The sequence below is a fragment of the Triticum urartu genome, chromosome 1, assembly GCF_003073215.2.
Source record: "Triticum urartu cultivar G1812 chromosome 1, Tu2.1, whole genome shotgun sequence".
NCBI classification, from domain to species: Eukaryota; Viridiplantae; Streptophyta; class Magnoliopsida; order Poales; family Poaceae; genus Triticum; species Triticum urartu.
Window position 1 is genome coordinate 15,094,275 of NC_053022.1, and position 12,483 is coordinate 15,106,757.

General features: G+C 47.4%; 1 pseudogene; it reads right to left on the bottom strand.

The window, feature by feature from the left end:
- Positions 1–6,415: 6,415 nt before the first annotated feature.
- LOC125538213 lies at positions 6,416–9,385 on the bottom strand (annotated as a pseudogene).
- Between the last annotated feature and the right edge of the window lie 3,098 nt (positions 9,386–12,483).

Here is a 12,483-nt window from a genome sequence, read left to right on the forward strand (position 1 = left end):
AGCCCGCGGTGTCGGGCGCCGCTGGGAACTACGCCGGGCCTTCCACCATGGCCTGTGCGCCATCATCCGCCCTCCGCACCGCCGAGGCAGTGGGCCAGGGCGCGCCACACCAGCAGCCGCCCCGGTTCGCCAAGATCGACTTCGCCACGTACGATGGCTCCGACGCCCCGCTTAACTGGCTCAACCAGTGCGACCAGTTCTTTCGCGGCCAGCGCACGCCTGCGTCGGAACGGACCTGGCTGGCATCCTACCATCTCCGCGGGGCCGCCCAGACATGGTACTACGCCCTCGAACAGGACGAGGGCGGCATGCCCCCGTGGGATCATTTTCGAGAGCTGTGCCTTCTTCGTTTTGGGCCACCGGTACGCGGGAGCCGCTTGGCCGAGTCCGGCGGCACCAGCGTCCCCTGCAGCCGTTCCGGCAGCCGCCCCGGCACCGACGCGGCCATTCAGGCGCCTCACCCAGGAGGAACAGTTGGAATGCCGGCGACTGGGCTTGTGCTTCAACTGTGATGTGCCCTATGCACCAGGTCATGTCTGTCCCCGCCTCTTCTACTTGGAGACGACAGACGAGTCTAAGGAGGAGCCACTGGAGGATGGCCTCGGCGCCCCAGCCCTTGCGGAGCCTGCAGCGGCACCCGCGCCCGCCCCGGCCACCGCCCTTGTGGTGTCCCTACACGCGCTAGCCGGCATCCGTGATGAACGGACGATGCTCTTACCGGTCATGATCCAGGGTGAGCACCTGGTGGCCCTAGTGGACACAGGGTCCACACATAACTTCCTGCCGGAGACCACCATGCGGCGCCTGGCATTACAGCCGACCGGCGGTGAACAGTTGCGAGTCACCGTCGCTAATGGTGACCGTCTCCGCTGCCACGGGCTCGCCCGCGACGTGCCCATCACTATTGGCGACGAGCAATTCTCCATCACCTGCGCCGGCATCGACTTGGGCTGCTTCGACTTCATCCTCGGCGTCGACTTCTTGCGCACTCTTGGTCCTATTCTCTGGGATTTCGACGCGCTGACGATGACCTTCTAGCGGTTAGGCCGCCGCATTCAGTGGGCCGGCATTGGGGGTGCCGCACCCACCCCTCCACTCTAGCTCGCCGCGACCACGGCCACGGCCGAGCACCCACTATTGGAGAGCCTCCTACAGCAGCACGACGACATCTTCACCGAGCCACAGGGGCTGCCGCCCGCCCGCGCGTACGATCATCGTATACATCTTCTGCCAGGCTCTGCACCGGTGGCGGTACGGCCTTACCGCTATCCGCAGTTGCAGAAGGATGAGTTGGAGCGGCAGTGTGCACTCATGCTCGCAGCGGGCATCATCCGGCTATCCACTTCGCCGTTTACCGCATCGGTGCTTCTCGTCTGCAAGTCAGACGGCACATGGCTTTTCTGCATCGACTACCGTGCCCTTAATGCTGTCACACTCAAGGATAAGTTCCCTATTCCGGTGGTTGACGAGCTCTTCGATGAGCTCCACGGGGCGCGCTTCTTCACCAAACTCGACCTCCGGTTGGGGTACCACCAGGTGCGCATGCACCCTGATGACATTGCCAAGACGGTGTTTCGGACTCATCACGGCCACTTTGAGTTCTTAGTGATGCCCTTTGGCCTCACCAACGCCCCGGCAACTTTCCAGGCTCTGATGAACGACGTCCTCCGACCCTACTTACGCCGGTTTGTGCTCGTTTTCTTTGATGATATTCTGATCTACAGTGCATCTTGGGCAGAGCACCTACAGCACGTCGCCATCGTCTTCAACGAGCTTCGGGTGCACCATCTCCATCTTAAGCGTTCGAAGTGCTCGTTCGGGACGCCTTCGGTGGCCTACTTGGGCCATGTCATCTCGGCCAACGGGGTCGCTATGGACGCCGACAAGGTGGCCGCCGTCGCTGCCTGGCCGACGCCCCAGTCCCCGCGGGCTCTTCGCGGGTTTCTCGGCCTTGCGGGCTACTACCGGAAGTTCATCCGGGAGTTTGGTGTCATCGCTTCTCCACTCACGCGGTTGTTGCGCCGTGACGCGTTCGCCTGGGATGCGGAGGCGACAACAACCTTCGAGGCCCTCAAGGGGGCCCTCACGACGGGGCCCGTTCTTCAGATGTCGGACTTCGACTGGCCGTTCATTGTGGACTGTGACGCCTCAGGTGTGGGGTTCGACGCTGTGCTTCATCAGGGCGACGGGCCTCTTGCTTTCTTCAGCCGGCCCTTCGCCCCGCGCCATCTCAAGCTCGCGGCGTACGAGCGGGAGCTCATTGGCTTGGTGCAGGCGGTGCGCCATTAGCGGCCCTATCTGTGGGGCCGGTCTTTTCAGATTCGCACGGACCACTACAGCCTCAAGTTCTTGCTGGATCAGAGGCTCTCCACCGTGCCCCAGCATCAGTGGATTAGCAAGCTCTTCGGCTCCGATTTCTCCGTCGAGTATCGCCCGGGTCGTCTTAACACCATGGCCGATGCCTTATCCCGCCGCGATGCCGACCTCGACTCCGTCACCGGCGACTCCGAGGGGTAGGCACTCTGCATCCGCTCAGGGCCAACTTTCGGCCTCTTCGACGACATTCGCCGGGCCACCGCGAACGCCGCCGATGCGGTTCTCCTGCAGCAGTAGCTGGCGGCCGGCGACCTGGAGGTGCCATGGCGCCTCTCCGACGGCCTGCTGGTCCATGGACGCCGTGTCTTCGTTCCCGCTCATGATGATCTCCGTCACCAGGTCTTGCTGCTAGCCCACTCGGCTGGCCATGAGAGTGTGCAGAAAACCCTCCATCGTCTCTGTGCCGACTTCTACATTCCTGGTGATCGTGCCCTCGTTCGCAATTGGGTGCGCTCTTGTGCGACGTGTCAGCGCAACAAGACGGAGACGCTACGGCCAGCTGGTCTTCTTCAACCCCTGGATGTGCCTTCTCAGGTTTGGGCCGATATCTCCATGGACTTCATCGAGGGGCTTCCCAATGTGGGAGGCAAGTCGATCATTCTCACGGTGGTCGACCGCTTTTCTAAATATGCTCACTTCATCGCGCTGGGGCATCCTTACACCGCCGCGTCCGTGGCTCGTGCCTTCTTCGACGGTATTGTCCGTCCACACGGATTTCCTGCTTCGATCGTCAGTGATCGCGACACGGTGTTCACAGGCCATGTCTGGCGCGATCTCTTCAGGATTGGGGGCGTTAAGCTCCGCTTCAGCACGGCCTTCCACCCCCAGACGGACGGCCAATCAGAGGTGGTTAACAAGGTGATCGCCATGTATTTACGCTGTGTTACAGGTGATCGGCCTCGTGCTTGGGTGGATTGGCTCGCATGGGAGGAGTACTGCTACAACACCTCCTACCACTCTACCCTGCGTGCGACACCATTTGAGGTGGTCTACGGGCGGCCACCTCCGCCGATCTTGCCGGTGGACCCGGCTACGGCGAGGACGGAGGCCGCGGGCGACCTTATTCGCACCCGTGACGAGATGCTTGCGGAGGTCCGTCAGCGTCTCCTTCAGGCTCAGCAGCTGGCGCAACATTACTACAACAACCACCATCGCAAGGCGGAGTTCGCGGTGGGTGATTGGGTGTGGCTGCGTCTTCTTCACCGCTCTACGCAGTCACTTGACCCGCGCGCGAAGCGCAAGCTCGGGCCTCGCTACGCGGGACCCTTCGCCATCTTGGAGCGCATTGGGCAGGTGGCCTATCGTCTTCAGCTGCCGGCCGGCGCTCGCATCCACGATGTGTTTCATGTGGGGCTGCTCAAGCCTTTTCATGGAGAGCCACCGGCGGCTCCACCAGCGCTTCCCCCGACCCTCAATGGACGTCTTCTTCCGGAGCCAGAGAAGGTGTTGAAGGCGCAACTTCGTCGCGGGGTATGGTTCATCTTGATCCAGTGGGCGGGTCTTCCTATGGAGGAAGCTACTTGGGAGCCACGTGAGGATTTCCGCCAACACTATCCAGACTTTCAGCTCGAGGACGAGCTGTTTGTGCAGGCGGGGAGAGATGTTATGAACGGTTTACAATACAACCGGAGGAGGCCTGCTGGGCAGTAGATTAAGGGCTTGGCCCACAAGTTATCTTAGGCTAGTCGTTTTCAGGTTATAAATATTAGATTGTAAGATACCTTCTGCCCGTATAACCTACAGAGTAGAGCCGGTAGGAACCCTAGCCCTACCACCAACACTGACCGAAGAAAAGTTCCAAGCTCAAGTGGATTGATTTGGTAATATTCTACTTCTTCTAGCACTTTCTGTACATCTTCCCATGTATTAGTTGAAAGCCCAGCACTTTGTAGATACGAGTAACCAAAAAGTGTGCGGATGATTATTATTGCTCCCATACTTTGGTAGATCCAAGTGGCGCCTGTGCTTATGTGTACGTGAAGATTAGACTGGTTGCATCTTAAACATAGTCTCTAAGGTAGACTCATACTACCTTTGCTGTTTGGCACAATTTCTGCATTATTCTGTACGTCACCCCGTGCATGGTATTCTCTTGCCTTAGCTCCTGGTTGCAAGAACTTGTTTTTTTAGCATGTCTGGTTCCACTAGCTGAGGTGAATTTTGATGATTATTTTGGCTGAATCAGTATCTACTTTTCTCATAAAGAATTTATGGGGCGTTGCTAGCTCTCCTGTTTTCTTCAGCTGGGCCTTTTCACATGATCTTAAGTTTGTAATAGGCAGAAAGAAAAAAGAAGGCTGTATGTTTGTTCCATGTCAATCTCGCCAACCAATGCTTGAAACTAAGTAAGACACAAGGTACCGTAGTAGTAAATTATTTGTTGTTCCATGTCAATCATCTTTCTTATGAGCACAAGACGAATTTCCAATGTTTGCTTGCCTGTGTAACCGTCGACCAAACTTCTACTGTAAGTCTGTAACAAAAGTCTCTGATTATTCAGACTATTAAGTTAGCTGATTAATTTAATTTACAAATCTTCAGGGGCGGGCCACAACAAGTATCAACCTTTGAGACACATCTTCCTGCTCACCTGCTGCCAAATGATGTACTGACGCCTGTGCAGATAGATCGTTGTGCCCAGCTGATATTTCTTATGTGCAGCAGTGCCGGATCTGATCATCAGAGTTCGTGAGATGCTGCGCACAGCATCACGACCATCATGGGTGAATCCTATGGTGTGCCCAAAATAATTATGGTGGACAATCAAGCCAAAAGAGAATGTTTGGTGAAGCCGACCACAATTTTTTTTAGAGAAAAAAGGACGCACCGCCCGCTTTCATTATACTGTATTAACGAAGTATGAAGTGGTCGGATGCTAAGCACATGCACATGTATCAGAAGTAAGGTTCATGTTTCCAAGAGAAATTTTAAAACGCGCCACATGAGGCTAGTAGCACAAGCAGGCAGATCACCTCAGAAGGAGTGCTTGCAGGTTCCGAGTCAGCTCAGGATGTATCTTTGCATGCTTCCAGTTGAATGATCTCCATCACATCTCCAGCACTGACGGGAAGACTTGGAGCTCTTTTCCGCCTGATCAAGCATGAGTCCATGCTATATGTATATATGGAGCAACTCTCCAGTTGATGGACAAAACAATCCAGCAGTTCTAATTGCATATCCAAAATCGGTTTCCATCACATAAAAAGATCCAGTTCATGCCAGTCCTGCCCTAACCCTGAAAACATACATTATTTTCTGTTCCGCCCCAAGGACAAGGACTACATATTCCTGGATATATAATGCTCATATGGACAAGGACTTCATTTTTGTAATATTGCTTGCCTGTCGACCAAAGCTGTCGTGTAGCAAAGGTCTCTGAACTCGACGATTGTTCAGATTATTGTGTTAGGTTCTACATTTTCTGCTACAAGTCATCACGAGAAACAAAAGCAAAAGCATGCATCGTGCCCGTCTCCGGCTTGGGGTGTGTGCTCGATCAGCCCCCGTCATCATCACCATCATCATCCTCGCCGTCATCTCCTGCATGCCCAGAGACGAGAAATTCGCCGTCATCATCATCGTCAACTCGGCTGCTTGCGCAGGAAGGAGTGTGCTCCACTTTCTCTATGCACCAACCTTGCACTGCACACAGTGAGTCTATCTGAGACAAGCTTCAGACTTTCAGTGGATGGAGGGTTTGGCCACAGCAGCAAGTGCACACACAAAATAAACATTCCACATTGGTTGGTAGTGTTCTATCTAGGTTTCCTGCCCCATATTTGGGCCCATAGAGGTCCGATCGTATGGTGTTTGCTGCTTTGAGGCTTCATTGATTTGTCTTACTATTGTCACCTAGCTCCTGTCAGAAGTGCACGTGATGGGAATGGCTTAAGTGTGCGGTGAAAACCAACAATTTAATAAACTAGGACAATGGTGATAATCAACATCAAGACCTATAACCCTTCTTATATTCGTGAAATGAAACAAGGGACAGTCTTTTTTATTTATTGAACGCAAATGGCAATACAACTTTTTTTTATCAACCAACACAACCACCTGGTCCACCATAGTTGAACATATAACCCTTCTTATATTCGTGAAATAAATTATTTGCTCTATAACAATCTGGCCTATCAACTAACTTGACCATGGGAATGCCAAAGAGGTCGGAAGAATGGCCATTTGGATTGTAATTCTGGATGTGCTTGAAGTACGCAGATCTCTTATCGTCATAATCGGGGAAGTGCCCGCTACCCATTGGAGGACCATGTGCATTCTTCAAGTAATTCACGAATCCAGTCAAGGCTTGTATACGTTGTGTTCCGGGGCAAAGCTTATTTGGAAAATGTCCCAAGAATGATGGTTTTTGTAAATCATGACGGTACACCACCCAATCTCCGGAATTTGGATCCTGTAGTCAACAAGGGATTGATGACATCAATGAACAATAAATTTCATGTACAAGAAGAGTAGAAAACATGTTGTTATTTGCAAGAATCTTGGGTGGCGTACAATTTCCTAGATTCCAATGTTCCATATTTTCTTAATAAAATACAAAGCATGGTACTTAATAACCATGTGAATTTATGCCTAACTAATTTTGACATTAATAAAATATATCTTTGTTAATTTTAATCCTCTATTCTTAAATAGTTGCAACCCACTACCTATTTTTCCTATTCAAGCAGCCATGCCACGTCAACAAGTCATACATGTTAGTTATAAGTTTACTTTTCTTTCTATGTGTGCATCCATACCACATCAACAAGTCATGCATGTTTCCCGTAAGTTATATTTTTCATATGTGCTTGTTTTTTCTATCCATGCAGTCTTGCCACGCCAGTAAGTCATGCATGTTCATCATAAATTACTGTTTTTGCATTTATTTTTTGTTGTCATGAATGGATTATATGTTGGGCACTCTGAGGATACCTATGCAGTTCATATTTCACATTTTGTTAGAAAAATGGAATTCTGTTAACTACAATCCAACTTCTTCTCTTTTGTAGTTGCTCTTATAGCATCTATTTACGTGATTCATTCGATGAGGTTGCTGCAGGAACGTGCATGTATCATCTACTTATTGTAGAAATAGTAGCATATTTGTGAATTTGTATAGATATAGTAATCTCTAGAATGGGACAAATGGTGCACCTTGTTGAGGCTAAGCCTAACGTAGTGGTCTTGTTCGCCATAAATTGATGGAGGAGCCACGGCTTGTCCAGGCACCAGATTAGCTCGACTTGCAGGAACAAATCCTGGGCACTGCAAGTTGTAGCACCCCTTCGATTTCAAGTCCTTCTGAGCAACAAAAAAAGGAGACATGTATTATTTTGGATGTAAAGAGACTTTTACTTAGTCCAATAGTGCCTCTAACTCCTATGAAATACCAGAAAACTATATGGGGACCACAATAATATATAACTTAATAAAATGACATTGATTATACTTACGGTCCAATATGTAAAGAAGCGAATATCTCTGTTATGGTACAAAGAGGGGGAAATCTGCAAGCAGAAGCAAATTATGAAATAGTTGTTTATTCAAAAGCATTTTGACTTTACCATAATGGGTGATATGTTTGTACATGAAATCCAACTTGAATTAAGTTGTAGTTTCCTCCATCTTAACAATAGATCTGCAAGGATGATCCAGATTCTTGAGAAGTTCCTTGATTTGGTAAAGCCCATATACTCATGTCAGCTCGAAGGCCGTAGAATTGTCCTGGCTCTGTGTGCCACATTGCATACTAGTGATAGAAGATTATAGCTCAAATTAGTAAATAACCAGAAAAATCTATAGAGAACGACATAATAAACAAGTGAGGGTGTGCGTTCTTGGCCTTGGTATGAGGTTCACCTACCAGACTTTTACAATGGGGAATTTTTCATGCTATCTTGGAGTTAGTCTAGATTAGTTTTCATTGGCCTTGTTGAGTATATCATACTGGATTTAGCTTCCTCCATGGGGTGTGGTATCAATCCAATGCAGTTAGACCTTTTGTGGTGATGCATGCAATGCTTTAGTCCATGTGCATTTTTGATGGTCTTACTTACGTGTTTGGGCTCACAACATCTTCTCTCCTTGTGGCATGGTTGAAACAAGATTTGATTCTCTCTCTAATAGGTGTGAAGTGTATTGCCAATAAAGTTGGTATGTCAGCATAAGTCTCCAATAGAGTATGTCTTAAATGCCTCTCTGAATCTGTTGTTCACAGTATTTTGGTAGCATGTTTTGTATGTAATGATCATAGCTTTCGCGGTATATAGGGGATCAAGATAAGTTCATTTAGGTGTATGCCTTTTATCTGGTCTTTATGTACCACCTTGTCTCTTGGACCATTGGCCATAATTTAGATTGACTAGCAATGATTTAGATACATCACGAATGAATTAGATTTCTACTTTTTTTTCTCATTAATTGTGACGTTTTTTGTGATCAATACCCAACAAGAAATTAACAAAATATCCCAAATCTAACACATGAAAAAGTAAAGAGAGATATATACAGAGAATGGGGTTGAGTGTGTGTACATGAGAAACAATGCCGCTTCCTTCATTCATGATATCAGCTCTCCAAGGAAAACGGAAAGGTTTAGGTCTTAAAAGAGTGGTGTTCTGTAGAGGGAAATAATAGTTCATGACTAGTTAGCATATATAATTGATGTACATAGTCTTTGAAAGATAAGTATTTGTTTCACATATGTGTCCTAAATTTTAGTTGGGCATATAAGTAACATAAAGTAGTTATGAATATTAACACCAATAGTAATTATCAAGATTAAGTGGTCAAGTAGACACAACAATGGGATAATACATAAAGCAATTGATAAAAAGTTGTATATATCAAAATCTAAAAGTAAACTATTGGTTACCTTCTCATTTGTCTGGAGATTGACATCTACGTCTATCGATTCAACAAAGGTGAGGTGTAAAGTTATACACAAAAAGCATAGTAAGACCGATATGACAACATAATCACCTCCCATTTGTATAGGTAATTGTGTTATTTTCATGAAATAGTAACTATGTGATTCTTGACGTACTTGTATCTTCTTCATAGAACACAACTTATATAGAATTGAGCCAGGTTCTTTTTTTAGAAGGCTTTAGATTGCATTGTACTGATGATGCACTGAACATTTAATGGGTAGTCATCCGGTGAACTAATCTTTCTAGAGTTGGGTATAAATCAATTGTTTAATTAATGTTCATTAAATATGGACTTGGTTTACATCCAATTAATGATTGCTTGCTGGCCTATCTTTTATATGAATACAGATCAATTTATGCATCAATAATAATTAACAATGGACTTGATTTACATCCAAGGAAAGGATGTATGAGGACATAACAATGGTCTTATCTTAGAAGTGCTACTTAGGATAATTGCAGAGGTGGAGGAGAGAGAAACCATAAGAAAAAACTTGCCTTCTCTTCATTAAGAGATGATCTCTGAGCAAAAATTCTCTCACCACATAATTAGGAATATCTTGTTATTAGAGATCAGACGAAGAGTAATGCATTGTACATCATTTTTTGTTGTCTTCTCTAGATTACATAGGGGACATAAGATAAGGCAATCTTATCAACCATTGTACATGCCCTCATTATCTATATTTTCTTATATGCAAAAAATAGGCATTGTCTCGATGTTCCTTAATTGTGGAGCTGATTTGCATCTAATGAATGTTTGATTCATGATATATTTTTGTTTAGATATGAATAATATAGATAGATTTTTCATCAATTTTTATTTCTTAGTGGACTTGATTGACACTTTCCTCCATTTAACACATATACCAGTTAAGTTAAAGAGGGTCTCCATGTTAATTGCAGGAAAATTGGGCTAATGTTAATATTACACCTGTTGGGTTTCGTAGTAATTTCAAAAAATTTCCTAAGCACACGCAAGATCATGTGATGCATAGCAACGAGGGGGGGGAGTGTGATCTACATACCTAGTAGATCGACAACGGAAGCGTTTGGTTGATGTAGTCGTACGTCTTCACGATCCGACCGATCAAGCACCGAAACTACGGCACCTCCGAGTTCTAGCACACGTTCAGCTCGATGACGATCCCCGGACTCCGATCCAGCAAAGTGTCGGGGAAGAGTTCCGTCAGCACGACGGCGTGGTGACGATCTTGATGCACTACAGCAGCAGGGCTTCGCCTAAACTCCGCTACAGTATTATCGAGGACTATGGTGGCTGGGGGCGCCGCACACTGCTAAGGAATAATCACGTGGATCAACTTGTGTGTTTCAGGTGCCTCTGCCTCAGTATATTAAAGGACAAAGGGGGAGGCTGGCGGCCACAATAGGCGCGCCAGAGAGTCCTACTCCCTCTGGGAGTTAGGATCCCGCCCCAATCCTAGTTGGAATAGGGACTTGTGGAGGGGGGAAAAGAGAGAGAGGGGGCCGGCCCCCTCTCCTTGTCCAATTCGAACCAAGGGAGGGGGGGCGCCGCGCCCATGAGGGCTGCCTCTTCTCTTTTCCACTAAGGCCCATCATGGCCCATTTAGCTCCCGGGGGGTTCCGGTAACCTCCGGTACTCCGGTAAAATCCCGATTTCACCCGGAACACTTCCGATATCCAAAATAGGCTTCCAATATATCAATCTTTATGTCTCGACCATTTCGAGACTCCTCGTCATGTCCGTGATCACATCCGGGACTCCGAACAACCTTCGGTACATCAAAATGCATAAACTCATAATATAACTGTCATCGTAACCTAAGCGTGCGGACCCTACGGGTTCGAGAACAATGTAGACATGACCGAGACATGTCTCCGGTCAATAACCAATAGCGGGACCTGGATGCCCATATTGGCTCCTACATTTTCTACGAAGATCTTTATCGGTCAGACCGCATAACAACATACGTTGTTCCCTTTGTCATCGGTATGTTACTTGCCCGAGATTCGATCGTCGGTATCTCAATACCTAGTTCAATCTCGTTACCGGCAAGTCTCTTTACTCGTTCCGTAATACATCATCCCGTAACTATTAGTTTAGCAATGCTATGTCATAATGTGATGTGCAATGTTTCACCGCTATTGGATGCGCGTAACTTGAACGGATGTAGAATTTACGGCCAGAGGTTACTTCGTTCGACAGTTGATCGGCCAGTCGGGATATCCCATTGGTGCCCGCCGACAGGTCCCGGACAGTGGACAAAACCTAATCTCGAAATACGCCAACCCAACATGTACCTTTGGAGACACCTGTAGAGCTCCTTTATAATCACCCAGTTACGTTGTGACGTTTGGTAGCACACAAAGTGTTCCTCCGGCAAACGGGAGTTGCATAATCTCATAGTCATAGGAACATGTATAAGTCATGAAGAAAGCAATAGCAACATACTAAACGATCGAGTGCTAAGCTAATGGAATGGGTCATGTCAATCACATCATTCTCCTAATGATGTGATCCCGTTAATCAAATAACAACTCTTTTGTTTATGGTTAGGAAACATAACCATCTTCGATTAACGAGCTAGTCAAGTAGAGGCATACTAGTGACACTCTGCTTGTCTATGTATTCACACATGTATTATGTTTCCGGTTAATACAATTCTAGCATGAATAATAAACATTTATCATGACATAAAGAAATAAATAATAACTTTATTATTGCCTCTAGGGCATATTTCCTTCAGTCTCCCACTTGCACTAGAGTCAATAATCTAGATTACACAGTAATGATTCTAACACCCATGGAGCCTTGGTGCTGATCATGTTTTGCTCGTGGAAGAGGCTTAGTCAACGGGTCTGCAACATTCAGATCGTATGTATCTTGCAAATCTCTATGTCTCCCACCTGGACTAGATCCCGGATGGAATTGAAGCGTCTCTTGATGTGCTTGGTTCTCTTGTGAAATCTGGATTCCTTTGCCAAGGCAATTGCACCAGTATTGTCACAAAAGATTTTCATTGGACCCGATGCACTAGGTATGACACCTAGATCGGATATGAACTCCTTCATCCAGACTCCTTCATTTGCTGCTTCCGAAGCAGCTATGTACTCCGCTTCACATGTAGATCCCGCTACAACGCTTTGTTTAGAACTGCACCAACTTACAGCTCCCACCGTTTAATGTAAACAC